Genomic DNA, 23,174 nt, shown 5'->3' on the forward strand with positions numbered 1-23,174 from the left:
AGAGAGAGAGAGAGAGAGAGAGAGAGAGAGAGAGAGAGAGAGAGGTGGAGCAGCTTGAGCATTACAAAGAGAGATAGAACTGGAGACTCAAAGGTGAAGAGGAGTAGCTTGTTGTGAGTGGGGACCACAGCCACTTGAGGCCATGGTGAAGTCCCAGATCAAGCTGCAGCTGATGGCCATATCTGGGTCCATAGCCACCCAACAGCAGAAGTTGCTGTCCATGTTTGTGGTTCATAGCACCACTAGAGAACTTGAAGATGTACCTGGTCAGGACACTCACCAGGGACCCCGTTGATGTCCAGGGTCTGTGCAGAACTGGCCATGCTCCCACTAGCTGCTATGCTTTGGAGAACTGGCCTCATATCTCACTTAAAGCAGCATCTGGGAGGGTGGGCCCTGCTTCTTCTTGCACAGTGGAGCTGGCCCTGGTGGTGGGAATGTGAGTAAGCCACCCTGAAGACATGAATGTTCAGGGTGATGATTTCCTTTCCCTGCCCTTACCATCTGAGGCAGATGGGAGAGCTGGCCCTGGGGTCATGAGAGAAGGTGAGCTGGTTCCGCCCCTGGTTGGCAGCAGCAGGAGAGAGAATGGGCCCTGAACCTCATTTGAGTAGCTGTGTAGAGTTGTCCCTGGTGGGAGGGGCACTAGTGAGCCAGTCTCCCTCCCATAATCCCAGGGTGAGAGCTTGAAGAGCTAGGCCTCCCATTTGTATACTGTGAGGTGGCATAGGTGCAGGTGTCATACCCTCCCTCCCACCTTGTTCCCCCTGACTCCTGGCCTCCTGTGGTGCTTGGGAGAGTTGGCTCTGAGGACATGAGTGTAGGAAAGCTATTTCTTCCCCCTCATTAGCTGTAACACTTGTGAAAGTGGGTCCCGTGCCTTGACTGGGTTAGCATATTGAAGCTGGCTCTGGAGGCAGGTGAGCTGGCACCAAGCGCAGGAGGGTTGACCCTGCCTCCTGGCATAACCAAAGCAGTGCTGGGGATCTCCTCCTGGTGGTGAAGCTAAGGGAAAGCCAGAATGCTGACCATCTTAGTCCAGATCCAGTGCTCTGTGTTGGCCTACCCCCAAATCTGTATCATCTGTAAATAGTTGAGGTTCATGAAAGAGCCAGTCTTGCTGATCCAAAGCTGCAGGATCTCCATGACTCAGGGCAACCACAGGATAACTGGGAAGAGTTCAGGTGAAGATTCAATATTTATGGTGGCACAGAAACAAGAAACCTCAAACCAGACCAAGGACCCATTACAATGAGGATTTGCAAGTGAAGAAGTATGGGCAGAGGGATTTACTGTAGGACACAGCATGACATACAACAGCTTTTATGATGCAATCGTTTTCTATGCTTTTGGGGTGTGTGTGTGTGTGTGTGTGTGTGTGTGTGTGTGTTATGGCAGGGAGGTTGCTAAAGTGAAGGGAAAATATTAGAAGATAGGAAGATGAATGTGATTGGAGTGCATGATGTGAAACTCACTAAGAATCAAATTTTGTTTTTAAAAAGAAACATCAACAAAAACCTGAACACAAGATGTTGGTTGGAGGACGTGCTGTGAGAGATATGGGGCAGACAAGGGGGAAATGGGGAATATTAATGATCATATTGATCATATTTTATGTATACATGAATGAAATACTCAATAGTAAAGAAAAATATTTGAGAACAAAAAACAGATAAAGTATGTGCTTCATTCTACCATTTTTTTGCAGTTCTCATGTGTATGATACATGACTTCGAATTGAGTTTGGGATCACACTTTATCAACCAGTATAGCTATCAATAGTATAATTTCTAACATGTCAATTTTAACTATATGAAAACATTTGAAATAGAACTGGATGTAGGTTAATGAAATTGTGGATGATATAGTTCTGGAGAAATACAAGAGCTGAGGGTAAAAAGCTGGGATGCCATCTCTAATTAGTAAATTTTCTAATCAAGAAATAGAAGTTCACTTTAGTAGAAATCTTATGACAATCTCTTATTCCACTCACTAATGATGTCTAATTTGACATATCTGCTTACTAAATACCATGGTGGTAATTGCCATGTGCTTGACAAGGTTCTGGAGTAATGGTCAGTAGAGGCCTTTGTGTGCATTGTCTGATCTAGACAAACACACACACACCACCACCATACACATACAACACATCACCATACACACACATACACACACACACATAAGCACACACCATACACCACACACATCATACACACATATGCACACACACACACACACACACACAGATAGCAGAATTTTCCCCTAATTAATTAAATAATAAAGATGACAAGAAGTTAATCACTGGGCAAGAAGGAGGTGGGCCTTCCGGGTCTGAGAGAGGAAGAGGGAAGGCAGGAGGAGGGGACTTCCTTTTGGACTGTGGGAGCAAGGCAACCAAGATGTAGGCTGGGGACTCTTAGCTCAGGTGGTGGATCCACTAGGATCTGCCACTGGAAGATTTCTAACATCGAATAGTTGGTGAATTTACGTTGCTACATTCTGTGCCCAGCAAGTTTTCATCTTTCTGAAATTCAACTGAGCTCCAGAGAGAAAGGTAACTGTGGTAACTGCAGCAGAGCCTGGGTTTGCGAGAATGTGCCCCAGCTAGCTGTGGAAATTTGGGAGTGCTGAGCGAGTTTGGCAGCAGCCAGCCTCTGGGAGGAGAGAGCTATTTTGGAGATCGGGAGAGGCTCTGGCAAGGGAAAACATGAGGTCTTGCACTTGGTACAGGGCTAGGAACAGACTGAGACCGCCGGACAATGCCTGAGTGGCAATAGCATGAATTGTTTTTTAATATTACAAGCTACACACACACATACATACCACATAACACACACACACCACACACATACACATGCATACCACCTAACACAAAACACACACACATACATACCACATACCACACAGCACATACACACACACACATATACACACCACTTACCACATACACCATACACACACACACCACATACCACACACCATACACATATACATACACACCAGATTCACACCACATACACAAATACCACATACTACACACATACACACACACATACACACATACATACACACATACACACATGTGTTTATATATATGTACATGTTGGTTGAAAGTCATCATATATACTATATATTACCTCCATTTGCTGAAATACTTGCTTGCCATTCCTGCCAGCCTAGTGACTGCTTCTCCAAGTCCTTTGAAGGAGATGAAATCATGATGAGACCCACATTTCCATGTTTACTGCATCACTGGCCACAGTATTTAACATATGAAATGAACTCAGATGTCCTCCAGCTGATGATGTGGTACAGCTGTACAATGGACTATTATCTAGCCAGACAAAGACTAAAATTCTGTCACTTGTGGTGACATGGATGATACCTTTGCTGTAATAAGCCAGACACAGAATTACAACTATAGTAAGATCTCATTCATGTATGGAAATCAGCAAGTTAATATTATGGAGAAGAAAAGAATGTTATATGGTATAGGTCTCTAGAGTTGGGAAATGGAAGGAGGGGGGAGACTGACATTCTGTAACTGACATGGTGAAGCAGGACAGTTGTTGAGCATCATTAGGTATCTATGCACTAAAATTCTTAGTACATATTAGTGTTTCATACTCAAGGAGATTAAATCATTAACTTAATTTTGTTTTTAATTTCTGCATGCATTGGATTAATGTAATGTATCTCATAAAAGATATATAAATATACCTAAATAAAAATAAAATGAGGGTTGATTGTTCTGAAAGTAAGACTTTCATGTGAGCCCGTTGTCCTTTTTGGTAATTACTCTGTTTACATCTTCATAGTTAAAATTTGAGCATTTCTTTTTTTACAAGCTCTCTCCTGGTTGACTAACTCCATTTATATCCCATAATGATTTGCAGGTTGCAGGTGATACTTGAATTCCCTTGCAATAATCTACAAGAATTACTGGGTGAAGATTAATTTTCATTGTCACTTAATAAGTTATTAGGTCACTATATACTTGATTCCTCAGTTTATCTTTCTTGATATTTGACACCTATTCATACATTTTGATCTCTGTGTTCCTTTTCTATATAATGGCTTTAAAAAATATGGCATGTTACTATTCATAAATCCTAAGTCAGTTTGTAGTAGTGAGTGATTGTGACTGTGAACATGTATATTAGAGTATTGAAACAAGTAAACATTGACCATACACTTCACTGCATGAGTTCATTCTACATAGAGTCATATTCCTATAACAAGTAGTTATCTCTGCTCCCCCTTAATAGCTCCATCATGTTTCATGCATGTAAAAGAACACATAAGCTGCTGAAATCCACTGTGCCATAGGTAACAGAGTTAGTTAATGGACTCCTGGATATCATTGCCTATGCAGCATCTCTAGTGACATGTTTTATTCTCTCTGTACAAATATTGCTTTGCAGACATAGCCCATCATTTGTGCAAATGCATTCCCCATGTCATATGGTAGAACATACAGATGGTATAGAGACCCATCATCTTCAGGAAAATGCTGATACCACTGAAACACAGGCCTGATGGTGCAGAGACCACTACCAGTTTGCTTTTATAAGATCACCAATCCATACCAAGCAGAAATCTGCTTGATCTCTCATGTAACAATTGCCAGTTTTTTCCCATCTTGCCTATCTCCTGACAAAGTGGCCAGTAAACACTTTCACACAGATATTAATAAATGGGATGTTTATTCACTAAACCCACCACCAGGAAATGGAGTAGGCTGTGTAAATGCAATTTTCTTTTACCCTCACATGATACTCAATATCCACCAAATGATTAGGATTAATTTCATGGAAGAAAGCAGCTCAGTGCAGTGAGTGCATTAAGTACAACAGTGCTTATTTTTCTTGTATAGTAACTAAACTTGCAAGCAATTTTATTTCTTGGAAAGAGCATTGTATGGAAAATTCTGATTCTGAACAATATAGAGATATCAACATAGTATCACTTCTCTTCTCTTCAGTGGTGGCTCTAGTGTGAAACTTTTTCTGTATCACATTTTAATTATCTTTTAATTGATTCTTATTGTGCAAGAGAAAGGAAATGTCAGTTTCTACTATTAGAGACTGCACTAAGAGACTTCTTAATCATGTCATACATGTATTAAAGGTATGCATACCTTTTAGTAGTTGGGAGTATTCCCCTACCCACCAAGGTGTCAATGCTATTAATGATACAGCATTAGGCAGCTTTGCCATCAATTCTTACAAGGACTCCTAGTACATACACATCCCCTTGCCTCACATCAGACAAGGTAATGAAATTATGGACTCTGTCTATGATAACATATATTCCCTTTAAAAGATGCCGAGAGGCTTTTCCATGCAATGCACTTTCTTTAATGTTTTCAGGTAAGGCTAGAAATGTGGTGATGGAAGATGCATGACCTCAAGTCCCTCGTGAGTTCCTAGTAGGGGTAAGATGTGATGAAAGTAAATGTAACCAAATTTGGAATTAATAGAGTGTCTCAAAACTCAAAAAACAGGTTCCGACCAAGGAAACACAAATGGAGCTAGAAAGGCAGTCTCATGGGAGGATGGCTCTTCTGGATTCCTGCCATTTCATAGGTTGCAGATAGGAGGGGAAAGTTACATGATGTAAGAGTTAGTAAAGACATGAGTACTGGGTGCTCTAAGGCTGACTGTGTGTTCAGTTGCTCTGAGTCTGACTGTGTGCTCAGCAATTTGTTCATGGCCAGTGAAGCATCATGTTTGTCAAGAGAATTGTTGCCACTGAATGCAGGGAATGATTGCTAGAGCCCATAATATGTTCAGGGCCCTGGATCTGGTGTGGTGGCAACTTATGAGGAATCAACTGGGATATGAGGAATTATTGAATGTTTATAGGATTGCAGTTGAGCATGACCAGAATGATACAGTTGAAAACGCATTTGAGTCCAACAAAAGAAATATATGCCAGTTTTAGCCGTGTTCATTTTGGGCTTCAAATACCTGGGTGCCTCTCAGTCTTCTCTGCTACTGTAAGCTCCAAGTATCCTTCAAGTTAGCAGAAATGTCTCAGCCTCTGGTTCTTCCATTCCACTCCAAGTCTGAAGTAGTAACCACCAGAAATTGCAAGGCTGCCTTTCAGAATTAAACTTGATTATTTTTAAATATCATGCTATTTTCTAGTATAAATCTTATATTTTTGTTAGGGTCCATTGCCTCTAGTATTAATCATTTATCTACTAAGAAAGACTGGAAGTGTCTTGCTGTATAGCTATTTAAATTGAGAAGACATGCATTTGTTTGGAAAGTGTTCTATGAGGCTGTAATGCCTGAGAAAATGCAGGAAACAAGAAGCTGTTATTTCTGTGGTACATTCCCTGTGGTTAAGTGAGTACCCTCTACCGTGCTGCGTAGCTTTCTAAGCACCATAAAATATAATACTGGAAATGCTTTCACTAGATTTTTTTTTATAGTCCTCACTCAGAATCTGCCATGCGTAGGATGCAGAAGGCAGAGGAAAAGGAAAGCAAGAGGCTCTGGCACCCTCGTTTCAGGCAGAACATCCATTGTTTCCATTGTCCTTAAAGATTCCTCACATGTGTGAATCAGTATAGGTCATGTACCTGGCTTCCCGATCCCAGCCCATTATACATTGAAAACAAAAGGCTTCCCTTACCCTACTCAACATTTATAAGTTGGACCATCTAGGGTGTCTTGGAAATTTTCCTATATTGGACATTTTTCTGGAACTTTTTCCATGGTAAGAACAATTCTCCTGTATAATGATTTGTTTAAACAATTCTAGGCATTGTTAGTTACAAGATTGAAAAATATCTTTTTCATGAGAGCAAAAGAAAAAGATACATTTAGATAATAAATCTCAGTTCCTAATTAAAATTTAAAAAAAATTTAATAACTTCTTGAAATTGCAAGAATATAGACATGTTAGAAAATTCAGAGACATGTCCTAAGATGTTACTTATGGAAGAATAAGGAAGATCTGGTGACAGCCAAACTCTCTTTTGGTTTGAGTGAAAATGGCTCCAATAGGAGCATAGGCTGTGGCACTAAGTGGAGGTGTTACCTTGCTGGAGGAAGTATGTCACTGGGGGTAGGCTTTGAGAGTTTAGAAGCTCAAGCCAGGCTGAGTGTTGCTGTCTCTTCCTGTTGCCTGCCAATTCAGATGGAGAATTCTTAGCTACCTCTCTAGAACCCTGTGTGCCTGAATGTTGCCATGCTTCTCACCATGGTGGTGATAAACTAAACCTTCAAACTGTAAGCCAGCCTCAAGTGCTTCGGTTTATAAGAGTTGCCATGGTCTTGATATCTTTGAGGTAAATCAGAAGGTACCCAGTGCTAAGCTGCCCTTATAGAAATAGCTGGATGTTAGGGAAGCTGCTTTCATACTTGGGCTTTGACTTTGGGGCCACTCAGGCATGGACACTAGCAGTCAGGGCAGCCAGGCAGAATGCTTCATTCACTTCATGTCATTTACATTACCCCTGCTCCTTGTTTAGGGACAACATCTACTCTATCTAGACCCCTCTATCAAGAGGGCTATTCATGACTCACCATAATAAGTGGCTGTAGTAGACAAACCATTGAGCTTTTAGATCAGAGTAGCAAGTTCAGTTCTGCATTGTGGAGGTTTTAGTCTCTCCATACACTGGATTTACTTCACTTAAACTGAGGGGGATTGTCAGAGGAAATCCTTGCTTTAATCAGGCAAAAGTCATAACCTTTTCTTTGGTTATCCAAAGTCTCACTCCAGGTACTAACAGGAGCAATTACAATATTCCTTCAAGCATCAACCTGGTTCAGATAGCTGGCAAATGAAACCTAATTTATTGTCATAATTTGTTATGATTACAACTCATAATATAGTCAAGAAACTTGTTATTGTTTTTAAGGTAATCGCTAGATCCATCCAGACGATGCAGCACTTGTATGCTGTATTTTGTGTCTTTTAACTGTTGTTTTTTCCAATAAATGCTTAGAAAGAAATGTAAAACTTGATTCAAATACTGTGTGTTTAATGAAAGCATAGCTTTGTATATTTCGGTGAGCTTAAGAATTGTGACACTTAAGTATAAGATAAAGCACTCTGACTTGGATTTAAATGAGGCTTATGTGTTGCATGCCATGACATTCCTGTGAGTAGAAGCTCCATCTCCAGTTGGCACAGTTGGCACAGCTGGGAGCGGTTGGAGAGCCTTTGGGATTTAGGGATTTGTAGGAACCCTTAGGTCATGGGGATTATGTTCTGAGAAGGAAAATCCCATGCCTTCTGCTGACCCCTAAGAGTGCTTCAAAGGGTCATTACCAACAGGAAAGCCTTGCTCCAGCATGCTAGGTCACTGGAAACTTGGCCCCTGAAGGCAATTCTCATGCCTCCTGCTGGTGCTTGAGCAGTTTAACTGCACACAGAGTTCTTGTTCTCTGCTTCCTGCACTGAACACAGTTACATATCCCTACCTGTTCTCATGCGCTGAGACTTTACTGGAGTTTGCTGTCAGACTCCAAAAGCCATGAATAAATAAGCCTCTTTGCCTACATATACCATGTTGAGTATTTTAACACAGAGATAATATCTAACATACATGGAGATTATTTGGTTTAGTATTTTAATGTAGTTTATTTTCAACTGGCATAAAAATATACTTATTAATGGCTAGCATATAATATTCTGTTGTATGATACATTGTTTGATGCTTAAATCTGGTTACACATCCCAAGTTTCCTTAAATGATTACCTTTCTTTCTGGTGAGAACATTGCAAACCTTATCTCTAGCCTTGTGAAATGCATGCTACATTACTGTTATCTGGAGTGTTCCCTCCTATGTTACAGCATGGAGAACTTCTTCCTGTTCAGTAATGATTTAGTACCTGAAGATAAGCTTTTCACTCCCCACCCCTCTGCCACCCTCAAATTATCTAAGATAATGCATTAGGTTCAGTCAGACCCAAGCTTGAAAAAAAATAGTCTCCAGGTAGGTTAACAAGCAAACATGACTTAGATAAACATTACTAACTAGAACAAATGAAAATAAGAGACCTGTGCATGCAGGGAGGGACATGCACATGCAGGGAGAGACCTGCGCATCCAGGGAGAGACCTGTGCATGCAGGGAGGGCCCTGCACATGCAGGGAGAGACCTGTGCATGCAGGGAGGGACCTGTGCATGCAAGTCTCCATACATTTCCATGGGCCAATACACAGAAAGTTACATCCATATGTATGTCTACAGAGAAGGAACATTTACAACTGCCATTTATAAGTGTCCAGAATCCTTACAGGTAAGACAGTGTTTAGAAAGGCAACAGAAGATGTAGTAGTCAAAATACATTGGCATGGACTAGGTTTTTGTTCCATGCTTTGGCAGTGAGATAGAATTAAATTTGTGCAGTGGTCATCCCTACGCTTTAGTACTTAAGATGTTTACAAAAGCTCTCACAAGAGAAACCTCTGGCCAGCTCATTCACACTCCATTTCCTGTTCAGGTAACTGACATGGGTTACTTGTTCTAGAGAGCATTGTTGGAAAAAATTTAATCGACTCAGCACATGTTCACTGTAGAAGCTGAACATTAAAATAAAAGTTAACTTCCTAGAGATGTGAAAGGCACATGTAATTTTCCTTTCTAAGGACTCAGGCTGAATAATAGGCACGTCAGGGAAAATACAGGTCTAGGAACGGAAGGAATACAAAGTCAACTACTGCATGCTGTCTTTGGGTAAGAATTTATATTGTCTCTATTTTGGATAAAAGTTCTATAGATGAAAAAATAAAAAATAAATTTTCACAGATGCTTTAAAATTATCAAACTTTGAGAAGAACAATTAATGGGGGTCTATGAGAAGGAGGCCCAGGGGTCCCCCTTTCCCTCATGGTATCTTAATAAGCTTCTGTAACCTTGTGTCTTGCATATATCGTAAGATATGGAGGGCATCATCTCAGAGTGTGGCTAACAGGAGTGTAGAACATCCAGAGAGCTCATGTACTCCCAAATTCCTTTCTCATTATGTTAGTCTCTCAACTTATTTTAGAATCTGATTTACACATAATCTTTAAGAAACTTAATTATTAGTGCAGAAAGTTTGTGTCAATCTTTTTGTTGATTTGTTCAGCAAGTCTGCTGGGATGTTCTATGAAAAATAAGTTTTCCATTTTCTTCGCATAATTATGCATATAAAATTTCAGTGATTGATTTTTATTCAGTTTTTAAGATGATGATGTTTGGTACTAAATATAAAACCATTACCTTTAAATATTGTTTAACAAGTTTTCTAGTTGGTTTTAACTTAGATGAATTGACGATACACATGAATATACACATGTATATACATGGTAGGAGATTTTAAAGACAAGATTATGAGCTATATTTTGCCTTCTAGACTAAACACAGAGACCTAAAGGATGAACTGTATGAACATGATAAAATAAGGTGTATTGCAAGAAATTAACTGAAAATATGGAACAGGGCTCTATGCCGTTAACTATGGGACTTCTTGCTCTTATCAAAGACAGTTCCAATTGTAACTTGTTTTGCTGAAATGTGCATATATGTCTAGAGTATTTAAGAATATCTCTGAAGCTTCTCACCAGTACTGGCCTTTCAGCAAGCAGTGTCAAGGCTTCAGATAGGACAATTATAGAGACTTTGCTCTACCCACCTTCCCTTGTTATGGCTTGATTTATCTTTGTCATGTGAACACCCCTTTCATGACTGTTTTGCTGTGTCTTGAGTGACTGACATGACCCTAATTTTATGTCACCCTTCCTACTAATAGGTAATACCCACCTTACCTGACTTCCTGCTTTAGACAGACTGAGTTCTTGATCATAGGTGCTAGATGTTAATTATCCCATGTAAATCTTTTTGTTGCTTAGGTACTGGACAGATGAGCTGTCAGAGCTGTCAGTTTTTAGCCAGTGGGTCTATGGGTGGGAGATGATACTTTGCTCGCACCACATAGTTAGAGATCATTTTCACAGGTTGTGTACACTCTTGGATTGTCATAATTTGGAGATGAAACTTTACGTCAAGCCTTTGACCAATTTCTTAATTATTTACCATGTCAAAGAATCCTTAATGGTGTTGTTTTTATTGCACCCTTGTGGATCATTTGCTAAAAAAGCAATTTGCTAGCATGGAAATAAATTAGCTTTATTGCATCCTGCCGGTGTACATTGCAGAGCAATGCGGACTGTTCTCTTCCTGACTCATTTTCCATCCTTGCCAACAGTTCTCCTATTAACTCTAAAAGCCTTTATTTTTCACATCATAAGAAGGTAGAGTTGGTTATTCCTCATGATTAAAAACATTAAATACTGTCATTAATTTATCTTGCAGGTTCAACTGATGTGGGCCCGTAACGTTGTTAATCATACTAAATTAGCAGGGAGTAAACATCGGCAATGTTTTCATAAGATTCAATTAAATCTTAACTCCCTCTTTACGCACATGAAACAGTCAAATTAGAGAGATATTTAGCAACTTACTAAATTTCCAGGGAGAAAGAGATACATGAATTTATCAACATATTCTCATGTTTTGTTTACAGTGTGGAAGTGGATTAAAGGTACCTTAAGTAAGTATGATGTGTTTTAGGAGCATACAATGACACACTTATTTAGGGAAAGTGGAGGATGGTGTAACAGTACATACCAAGGAACATTAACAAGCATAGCGTGGATTTCACAGAACTTTGAGGATAAAGTGTGTATTAATAAAGACTAAATCAAGTCTACATGACATGTGAGTTCTTCAAACATGTTAACTTATGACAGGGAAGGTGGCGCTACATCTATGGTAATGGGCGAGACTCTACTGTGCTTATTTATGCCCACTTCCCTGCCTACATTTCTAATGTTCTAATAGCCATTCACATGCGTTACTTTCATGATGGCCTCTCCAGAAGGTTGTGCCATTTATTTCTGGCCTGTCATATTCCAGCTGTTTCAAATAGTTTTTTTCACTACAGGAAACTTTGTTGACAAGTATTATCATTGCCTTTGGGACCTCCTTCCCACGCTCACCTGCACCCCGCCCTCTCTAATGAGACTCAAAGTGAAAAACCTCACCAAGTATAAACAGATTCCAATGTGCTCTGATATCTATAATTACTTTAAAATCACAGATGGTAAATATACTAATTGTGATTGTAATCGCTAAACTTGTGTCACAGTTGAATTTACAGCTTTCCTTCAGTTCCTTGCTCTGTAGTTACTCTCATGGGAAACATATCATCTCTCTCATGGCAAAGCTGAGGTCTAAAGACTGGACTATTGCCCGGGTAGGGGAATGGTTCCATACGACTTAGAATCCTCAGAATTACACTGATAGACATCAACGGATTGCATGGAAATTCTTGGAGACTTGTCTACTCAAAAATCCCTGTTTCTCTACGAGCTCTGAAAATTGATTTCTGCTTTGGTACCTCAAGCGTCTCAACTTCTTGCTTTCAATTTCAAGGCTGAAATTAGAGAACTTTAATGTGTTTCCTGCTGTGCCAGAGTATTGAATATAGGACCTCATGCATGTCAGGTGAGTACAACTGAGCTACCATCACAGGCTGAGCTCTGCAAAAATTAGGTTTGTTTGTTTGTATGAGACAGGGTATCACAAACTCAACAAGCAGCCGAGGTTGGCCACAAATACATGGCAGTGCTTCTGACATTAGTGTTCCAAGCACTGGATTTACAGGTATGAGACATTAACAACAACCTTGAAAATTAGTTTTGTATGTATATCCTTATCTTCATAACTAGCTGATGTCTTAAGGTATGAAATTCTTGGAGTTCATTAACAATTTAGTGTTCTTATTAAAGTTAAATTTTATATGAAGCTTTTGTATCAAAATGACAAATGCAAGATTTGCAATTGTAACTCTAAAAGACATGCAAGAGATCTTAGCAGTTTCCTGGTTTTGTGATTCATTCCCCTCCCCTCCAAGACCTGTGGGTACCTCATAGAGAGCTCTGCAGCCCCATCTCCCTTAGTGTCCTTTGGTTTGCATTTTCTCTGTATTAGCAGAGTTGCATGCTCACAATAAATACCAAGCAACATTTTAGAAATGATACTCTGCCCTACTTGCTCTAAGATGTTCAGAACCAGAAAGTAACCGGGGGCTATGTTTGCACTCACTTAATGAGGGTGAGGGGTCCTGGGTTTGAGTCTCAGTACTGAAAAGGTAAAGTTTACTAGCTCTTTTAAGTTGTTTAGTTTCCATGTACTCAAGTCAAATATATATACTCATTAAATTATTCTAGAGAGCCTAGAAATAACCATATTCTTTTAGTTCTAAGGCAAAAAGTAATTGCCATGATTCATCTGAAAGGAACTGCAGCCAGTTGAACTTCTTGTCTAGAAGGAGCAGGGTCTGTATCAGTTGCTTGTCTCCTTGCTATGACCAAATTCTGATGACCAAATTAGGTGAGAAAGCATCTGTCTCACTCCATCAGGAGGAGAAGGCATGGGGAACTTCAGGTTAGAGGAAGCAAAGGTCTCGGGCTTCTTACATCCTAAAGAACCAGGAAGAAGTTCGAAGAGGATTCCAGCACTCAGTCTGAGTTCTTTCAGTACCTGGCGGCAGACCTGGGGTAGTCCCACCTACCTGCAAGCTAGATTTTGCTTTCTCAGTTAAGCCTCATTGGTAAATATGTCATAGACACACCCAGAACTGTGAGTCCTATATGTCTCTAAATCAAGTCAAATTGACAGTGAAGATTAACTGTCACATACCCTCTCTAGAATACCTCATAATTTGTACATACTTAGTGTAAAATAAGAATTTTGTTCAAATATTGATGAAATGGGAATTTGTAGCTTTTACCTGCAGAAATTGTATTTCTTTAGGTAAATGGCTACAAAATTCTAAAACAGTTTTTCAGTGGTCATTCTTGGTGTTTGATGAATCTGACGCTAACTGATTTCTTTTTCTAGAATTATCAACTTGGCCCATTTCATTGATGTTGTGTTCTATTGTAACTTGTTCATGTAGACTGTGGTCATACTCAAACTGGTATTTTATAGCAGCAATCTTAGAAATAATAAGGCATATTTACACTAAATTTTAGCTCTGAAAAATGAAGCCTTTCTGGAAAACTGTGCTTATGAAGGGGAAAATTGTACCAGATACTTAGGAATTGAAATTTACCCAATGGACTTAAGTCTTTTGCTACATATTTATCAAGCAGGATCTGCAAGCAAGAACACTGTCTCCATATTTGACCCCAAAGGGGAAGAAAGTAACGTCTTTTTTTTAAAGAAAGAGAGAGAGAGAGAGAGAGAGAGAGAGAGAGAGAGAGAGAAGTTCTATCAGCTAGCTGGGAAAGTGAAAACAAAAAAAGTGTAAGTTGTGAAGCCAAAAACCACAAAGAGGGAATAAAGTAACTCATTTTGTAAGCACAGGCCCTCGGGGCAAGCAAGGAACACAAGGAAATTCCATTACTTTCTCTTAGTTCTAAAAAGGTTAGAGGGGTTGGAGTATGCTGGTTTAGTAATGTTTGAGTTGGGATGGGGAATTTTAGATAGGTTTAGACAGCATGAGGAAGATATATAAGGGTAGGTAGATTAGAAACATCCAAATGTACATATGCTCAGAGCAGCTTTCGGAGGTCAGCACTTCAGTCTGAGAACAGAGAGGCCACAAAGGCTGTGGAGGCTACACGTGAGACCAAACCCACTGGTTCATTATTGGCTGGCTCATAAAAGAGATACAGCAGTGGTGGAATAGACTTGTACTGAAGCACAGCAGCCGATTTTAATGCGTCAACTACATTAAAGGTGGAAAGAGGGGAGGTTTAAAGCAAAGAAATGCTCTTAGGCATTTCCAGCATCTAGAAAGGGTTTAAAGGGTTAAGCACAAAACCTTATAGACACCTTAACTTAATTCTGAATGCTTTACATAATGAGAAATAATGACATTAGAGTGGACAATGAGAGGCAAAGACTACTTTAAGTACTACCTTTACTAGTGCCTCTACTATGAAGAGTCAGGGCTGAGTATCCAACTCAATTAGGAGAATGTTTTCTCTGGCATCAGTGAAGCCATGGGATTATGCAGTATAATCACATAAACCTGGGATGTTGATTTATGCGGTTATATTACAGGCTCCTACCTGTAATCCTCAGACTTAAGAAGTATAGGAACAGGGACAGAAGTCCAAGGTAGTCTTTGGTTAGTGGGTTGCAGACCAGCCTAGGTTATATGAAACCTCATTTAAGTCAGTCAAACAAAAGATATAAGATGAAAAAGCACCACTGGATTTGTCTTTAGAAAGGTAACCCAGAGCCTGCAATTCTTGTTGGAGAATATAGAATGAAAATATGACATGCTCTCTCAAAAAATATGAATGAGAATGCTCCATCCAAAGTATGAATGGCTTATTTCTGTGAATTTGTGAAAGTATATACTAACAACTGGGTCTGGGGGCTCCTCTGTGAATCACCACAGAGCTCTCATAGAATAACAACAAAACCTCATAGGGCTGTTGCAGAGGGAAGAAAGGCAATGCAGGTGGGAGGGAGATGAGGTATGGAAGTCATTATAATCAGAACGAAAGCAACAACTTCAATGAAAGTTAAGATACTTTTATGTTTCACTAAGATGTACTTAATTGCTAACATTGGTTTTGGCATTTAGCCTTTGATTGCTTATATGTGGAAGATAAGTAAATGGGGGTCATTTTGAAATCTCTGCTAGGCAGAAGCAGATACTGTGGTGTTTTTTTTTTTTTTAGTACTGTGACAGCTGTGGAATTCAACCATAGACATGGAAAGAGACATTTCTAAGTCAATAATAGAAGAAGTCTGGTAGGGTAGAACTTGCTGGATCTGCACACAAGTTGGACATAAGTTGCTCTTGGTGCTGACCAGTGATATCGTTTGGAAAAATTCATGTCTTATTTCTTCCTTCGTCAGAGTTAGTAAAATGTGTAAGTGGATGAATTGGTGTGAGCGAGGCATACAAATATCTAATAGTGGTAACAGTTACACAGTTAAAAGAGAAAGCCATTGCATTAACCAATGGTGTCTCCTGTGCTTCTGGCTCTATTGGGATCCTTGCCTGCTTGAGATTCTCAAGTTTAGCTGCCTTCTTGTAAGCATTCCAAATTAAACTCTTGTCTGCAATGCCTTTGAACACTAGTTCCTGCCTCCTGACTGCATCTTCAGCAGTTTTTGATACATACATTTGGTTTTTGGAAGCATCTTATAATAGCCCCATAGACTAGGAAATGCACACTGCAGATGTGTTTCCTGACAGCTCTGGAAGCTGAATCTGGCATGGGAGTTTCAGTAGCTTTTTTTTTTCCTGATGCTTATTTCTTTAGGTTGTGATTTCAATCTTTTCTGATGTCTGGAGATGATCTTTTTTACAAAATAAGATTAAGACCATTGGTAGAATTGGATTAAAATGATCCTAATGACCTTATTTTAGCTTGTCTATTTTAAAGCCCTATCTCAAAACAGCCCTTTCTCACATTCTGATGTACTAGGAGTTGGAGTTTCAACATTGGAATATTAGAGGACATTGCCCATCATATAAAAATGAAAGCGTATCCAACAGATTACATTTATTAAAGCCTTTGCTTCCTTTCCAAAGCTAAGTTTCCTTTCCTGTATTGATACCATGCATCCAAGTTCATTTCCTGGCTTCTAAACTTCTTTTACTAACCATTGATGTCTCTTTCTCTTATGTGGCCACATCTGATCCGCTGAAAAGTCTCCTTGATTTATTATCAGTTCATTTTTTTTTAGTATCTCCACTTTTCAAGATGACACCCATTCCATCCTTCCTTGAAAGTTGTCTCTGGTGCTGTCACTTGGATTGTGACATTCATGCCCACTATATGTCTGCCTCTGGACTGACTCAGACGCATACACGTGCTACCTTACTGTACATCTTAAATAGTGACTCCTTGTCCAATAACTTCCTTTAGGACTCTACCCCCAATGAGGATTTCTACCCAGTTTCTTCCCTACTAGTTTGCCTTATACTTTACGCCCATCAACCCTGAGCAAGAACGGTTGCAGACTGAAACCGGGAGGCTCTTTGCTTCATTTAACTTAACCTGATTCAGTTTAGAGTCATCTGAGAAGTAAGCTTTAATGGGGAGATGGTCCTGCTCAGTTGTCCTCTTGACATGTCTGTAGGGAAGTGTCTTCCTTGTTAATTTATAAATGTTCCTGGGCTGTATAAGCAACCAAATCCAGAAACCAGCATGAGCTATCAAGCAAGTTTGTGTGTGTGTGTGTGTGTGTGTGTGTGTGTGTGTTTTGCTTGAGTTTCTTGCTTGGGATCCTGTTGGCACTTCCCTCAGTTAGAGATCATAACCTGCAAGCTGGAGTTTTGGTCAGACTCAAAAGAAGTCATCACAGCAACAGAATGGATACAGGTGTATTCACTCTGGCAGATTTCCTGGTGAAAACCCACACATCCCACTGCTGAATGCCATCTAATCCTGCTTGCTAAAGACCACCTTTGGCTTAGAGAGAGGTTTTGAGGAAGGGGTTTCTGGTTTGGGGGTGGAGGGGCAAGAAGGGGGAAAGAACTGAAGTCAAATTGTGGGTCCAAGCTGGAGACAGCTTTTCAGTCTGCTTTCTCTCTGTTCTGCTTTCTTTCTGGAGATCTCCAAACAGCCCTTTCTTTTTATTCTGCTGGAGACAATTCTCCAAGAGGTTCTCCCTTGCAGTTCTAAGAAATTCTCTGGATAGCTCATCTACCACAGATAATAAGCCCAGTCTTTTATTTTACATACCAATCTACTCTACTAATTTACTTCAAGTTTTCTTTTTATTATCCTATGAATCAGCAGCCTGTGACCCCAGCCCCTTAAATCCTAGGAGACAGCAAGCACACATATTTTTTTTTTAACATTTCAGAAGAATTCAGATATCTCCCTGCCTCTATTAAGCCACAGGATAACTAGCTGGGTGGGACCCAGTCCCAAAATGACCATTTCTAGCACGCTTGAGCCTAGCCTTGCTCTGTCCCAGGCTGATTCTGAACAAAGGAATTTGTCCGAGTATTTGTATTAAGCATAAAAAAAAGAACTTAGCTGGGTGGGATCTTTTGTAATCGCCACTTGCTAAATCTCTTTATCTCCATTAAAATATTTCTGACAAATTGGCTCAATGCAGCTGCCATTGTTCCTTTAGATTCGTGAAGTCCCTCATAATAATTTCTATTATACCCCTACATTTTGCAATAGTTGAGAAATTATATATTTTTGAACTCCTGTTTTAAGAGTTCTTTTCCATAGCCTTAAGGGTTCCAGTGTATACCATTTTGCTAAAACAGTAGCCATACCTATGTCTTCAGACTCAAGCTGCCTGATTATCATGGAGTCATTAACATTAACCACAAGGACATTCCTTAAAGGAAGAATGTAAAATATGTACATTATTATTATGCACGGGGGGGGGGCAGCAATCCATGCTCTTTCTGTCCCCACCAAGTCTATGCTGGACCACTACTTGCCCAGCAGGAGGAACTCCAGAGCAGGATCCTCGCCTCCCCAGGGCATTCCAAGAAGGATATGTTGTGATAATAAAATCAGGGAAGAGATGATAGAAGACAGAAGGTATATGTATTTTTCAGTATAAACTTGGGAAGAAAGTATACAAAGGTATTTATCACTACATGTATGGGGTATTCTGAGATAGAAGTAGAATCAGGAAGGTTTGACTAGAAAATTGGGGGAAGCCAATTTCTTAATGTTTATGATTTATTTTAAGGAGAATGGTTTTGAGGGGAAATTTTCCTCTTTATTTTTCTCCATATATATTTAATGGTAACATTTTTAAATATTTAGCTATGCCAATGGATAATTTGAAATATAAGTTAATAACAACCCAATTAGTTAAGAACAAAAATCCCAGACTACGGGCACGAGTTAGTGTACCCTCACTGGAGGACATGCTTGGTTGGTTGTGGTTTTGGATTTTTACGTAACTTTCTTTAGGCCTTTGAAGCCTAAATTTCCCAATGCTACCAAATATTCAGAGATGCTATCTAAATTTCTATCAGTTGTTTTGCTTGTTTAAAATTTGGACAGAGTCTCACTAGCTAGTTCAGACTTGTTAGCTAGTTTCACTAGTTAGCTAGGTCCTTGAACTCCTGGCAATCCCACTGCCTCGGCCTTCCAAGTACTGAAGATTATTTTATGTCTAATAACCTGGGCTGTGATGAGGAGGAGCTCAAAACATATGAGCTGATAAAGTCAGGCGAGAAGTCAGAGCTGCAGAAGGAAGGAGAACTCTCCTGATTGCTCCTGCTCCTTCCTCACTTGGCACTGGCCAGCTTCAGCATCTTGAGAAGCTGCTGTTTTCTGCCTAGGAGCCACTGAAGTGACTTGGAATCCCAGGGTACAGAGGCATTTTTATTTCTCCACATGTATTTATCAGCTATGTATATAACTGTGAAAACAGAGAACCAAGAGAGTAACGTCCTCTAAACGACAGCCTCCCCATGGAGCATGACAAGCTCTTGGTTGGTAAACAAATTATGTTTATACATTGGTATACTGCCGTCAGTTTTGTTACTATTTCAAGCTGACACTTGGGAGTTCACAGATTTCCTCTGATTGCAGTCACTTCATATATAAAAATATAAAACCCAAGGAAAAATATGAGTGTCCCAAGTGCTGTGTGAAAGCAGTATTTTGAAACAAGAAACACCTGCTTTCTTTATCAATTTAAAATGTTTCACAAAAGAATTGAAAGATTCTCAAGGTGACAAAATTCATTTAAAACTCATTTTTCCCTTTAATACAAGTATATTTACTTTTTGTAAAATCAATAAAAATGTCTTCATCTGAGTCATGGGCCATATACATTAGGACATTTAAAAATACATTTTAAAAGATAATATCCAATATTTCCAATTTTGCTAAAAGCCATTACATTGATATTTGAACATAATTTTAAAATCAAATTTTTGGAAGACACTTGAATTATAATGAATTATGACTTGAGTTAGCCTCTGACCACCACACAAAGTAATCATAAATAAAAAAGAAGAGTATTAATAAAAATAACTTCAGAGAACTGAAAGCCTATTTCTTAAGATGAAACAGGCAAAGCACCCAAGTAGATCCAAACAACTTAGTGCCCCAGCTTTCAGAATGTCCTAGAGCTCTGAATGGAGACTTTGTTTGGGAGAAAGGAACTAGCTAATGTGTGCAACACAAAGTCCAAAAGAATCATGTGATCAGACAAGTGTTGATTTTGTTAAAACCATAGCAAGAGAAAAAACAACCTGAATCAAACTAACTGAATTCTCAGACCTCAGTTGTACTGGCTCAGTCCTGCTAAGGCTGGCCCTCAGAAGGGATGCTTACAGTTGGAAGTATGTGGAGCAGGGATATAAGAGCCAGAGTGAGGTACAGAGTTTGTCTTGGGAGTTCCTGGTTGAAGCTGTTCTTCAAGCTGCTTACCTTGGGGAGGTGAATTGTAGATACAAGCCTGAGGCTCCGTTCTATTGCTTAGCATCCTCCTTAACAGGGATGCCTGCTAACAGCAGACAGATGTCTGAACTACAGGTACATTACAGCAGAGGACTTGCCTAGCATCCCAAGCGTCTAGGTTTAGTCCTCCATACTTCAAAAATCGATAGTGTTTTCTAGTGTTTTGAGCTATCTTCAAGCTTTTTTTTTTTTAACCCTTAAGCTGAAGAAGTAACACCAGACTGAGCCTGGGTAGGTCCTCATACATTAAACCTGTTTCACTGATGTCCCTATCTGACTCCCACCCTGCCACCATTTCCACTGACACTTTTATTAAGATCACAGTGGCAGCAACAGGATCCATTCTTTCAGAGAACCAGATTTGTCAGCTGTCACTCTTTTAGCATAGTTGGAAGTCCCAGTCACTGATAGTTTGTTCCTCTAGATGCATTGTGTGCTTGTGAGCTCTACCACTGGGGAGTGATTACTGGACCAGTGGGCAGCCTGGCATGCATGCTCACATGGATGCTTCAGAATGCAGGTCTGGGAGTTTTCTAAGTAAATCTGATGGGTGAGGTTTCATTCTGCTCCTCAAAAGAATGCACAGTCTTGAGTGGCCTCTGGCCATGTTCCCTCCTGTGCTGAAAAATTCTATTTGGTGTGTTAGGCAATAGTGAGAATGTGCTGACTCTAAGAGACAAGGCTCAGCTAATGGGAGTCCTGTGAGCATCCAATTTCCTTGTCTCTTTTGTTTCCCAAGTGACCGAATCTATACCAGTATTCTGAAGTTCGGTTACATGAGCCAATAAATCCAACCCCCTGCTTCTGCTTTTTCCTTAAAAATAAAGTACTTTCCCAAGTTGAATCTCTGTCATTTTTCATAAAAATTTCTTCTTATAAGCAATCTGTATGCTTTGTGCTGCATATAACTTTTAGAATGCATTATCTCACAGATTCCTTATAATCTTAAGAGTCTTCCCAGGAATCTGAAGCAAGGATGTGGGGAATTGATAGAATAGCTGAAAAGAAGTGGCTGTGTGTGGTTTGTGTGTGTGTGTGTGTGTGTGTTACTAGTGTTTAAGCAAATGTGTAGTCATAGAGATACTTGATTTTACATGCATATATACACACGTACATATGCATTAGAAAGCAGATATGTAATACATAATGCGTTGTAATTAAGAGAAGAGAGCTGCACTTACGTTATTGGGAAAGAACTGAATCTGGGCTTGAATTCTCAATAATGTACTCGATATTCTTAGACTACATGAGATTTCAGCTCTCACATCCCAGGTAAGCATGATAATATACTTAGTTCATCGAATTGCCATTTAGAGAAACATATAACACGTGTCATCATCAATGTTCTCTTATATTTCAAGAATGTCTATTTAAGAAATTCTAATGTGTAAGTTATGAAGGAGATCACGCAGATCCGCAAGTGCTGACAGTAACAGTGATTGGGAGCCACAGATACGCAGTCTGTTGTGTGCCTGGTATGTATCTTAGTTAACGTTGTATTGCTGTGATAAACACCATGACCAAATCAACTTGTGGAGGAAAGGGTCTATTTAATTTTACACTGTAATTCAATATCCATAAAAGCCAGGGCAGGAGCTCAAGGTAGGAACTCAGAGGCAGGAACTGAAGCAGAGTCTATGGAGGAGTACTGTTGACTGCTGTGCTCTTCGTGACTTGCTTAGAGCCTACTTAATTATACAACCCAAGAACACTTGTCCATGGATAGCCGTGCCCACAATGAGCTAAACCTTGACACATAAATCATTAATCAAGATAACAACCCATAGACTTGCCTACATGCCCTTTTTTATAGATGCATTTTCTCAGTCAAGATTTCCTCTGTCCAGATATATCTAGGTCTGCAAGGATGGTAAAACCAATCAGCATGGCATGCAATCATTATAACCCAAGTTCAGTACACAAAGCCCACATAGAGAAGCTGGGCATGATGTTGTGCGCTCATAATCTGGACAGTCAGTATAGCCTTTTCATAAGCTCCAGGCAACAATGAGATGCTGGCTCTTCAGAAATGACACCCCTCCAGACACGTATGTATATGCACACACACATAATAATACAGTAATCTGACCTCTGACTGTGTTCCTACACGTGATGTGACACAAGACTAGGGTTATGCAAACACATGTAGGTGTGAGTGCTGTGGTTCCCTATTGGAGAAGAGCTTCTCTACCAGCATAATTGGTTACTTCTTAAAAGCTAATGTCCTATACCCCAAAATGTATAATTCAAAAAAATTAATTAAAATTATAAATTCAACTCTATTTAATTACAAATAAAGTAAATATTAACTTCACACAACAGTAGTGTGGTTTTAATATTTAAGCAATATTACAACATACACTGGTTTCTCCACATTTCAGAACATGTGTCTCATGATAGCTCCTATTTTATATGCACAGTTTTATTATTGAAATGTTTTCACTAAAGATGCAAGTTGTTTCTATATGTAAAAACATAGCTACACACATAGAGCTATTTGGAAAGCCAGCTGTTGTGCTTCAAACACATCCACCTGTCTATACTGAGCCTTTTAACTCATTTACAGGCTGGATAGAAAGGATGTGTCATGCTAGAGTCCTCTAAAAGGATCATGTGTGTGCAAATGAGACCCATGTTTCCCTCCCCAATACTCTCAGTGGAAGCTGAAGCTTTCTCCTTTTACCACAAGTTCCTGGCGAGAACTTGGGAGTTTATATTCAAGACGGAAAACA

The 23,174-nt window shown here is 39.6% G+C and overlaps 1 protein-coding gene across 2 annotated transcripts in view; it reads left to right on the forward strand.

Moving 5' to 3' along the window:
• Positions 1–23,174, forward strand: part of Cntn5 (contactin 5) — a 1,025,091-nt gene that overhangs the window by 457,795 nt on the left and 544,122 nt on the right. The window lies entirely within an intron of this gene.

Source organism: Grammomys surdaster, unplaced genomic scaffold (assembly GCF_004785775.1).
Source record: "Grammomys surdaster isolate TR1022 unplaced genomic scaffold, NIH_TR_1.0 138, whole genome shotgun sequence".
Lineage (NCBI taxonomy): Eukaryota > Metazoa > Chordata > Mammalia > Rodentia > Muridae > Grammomys > Grammomys surdaster.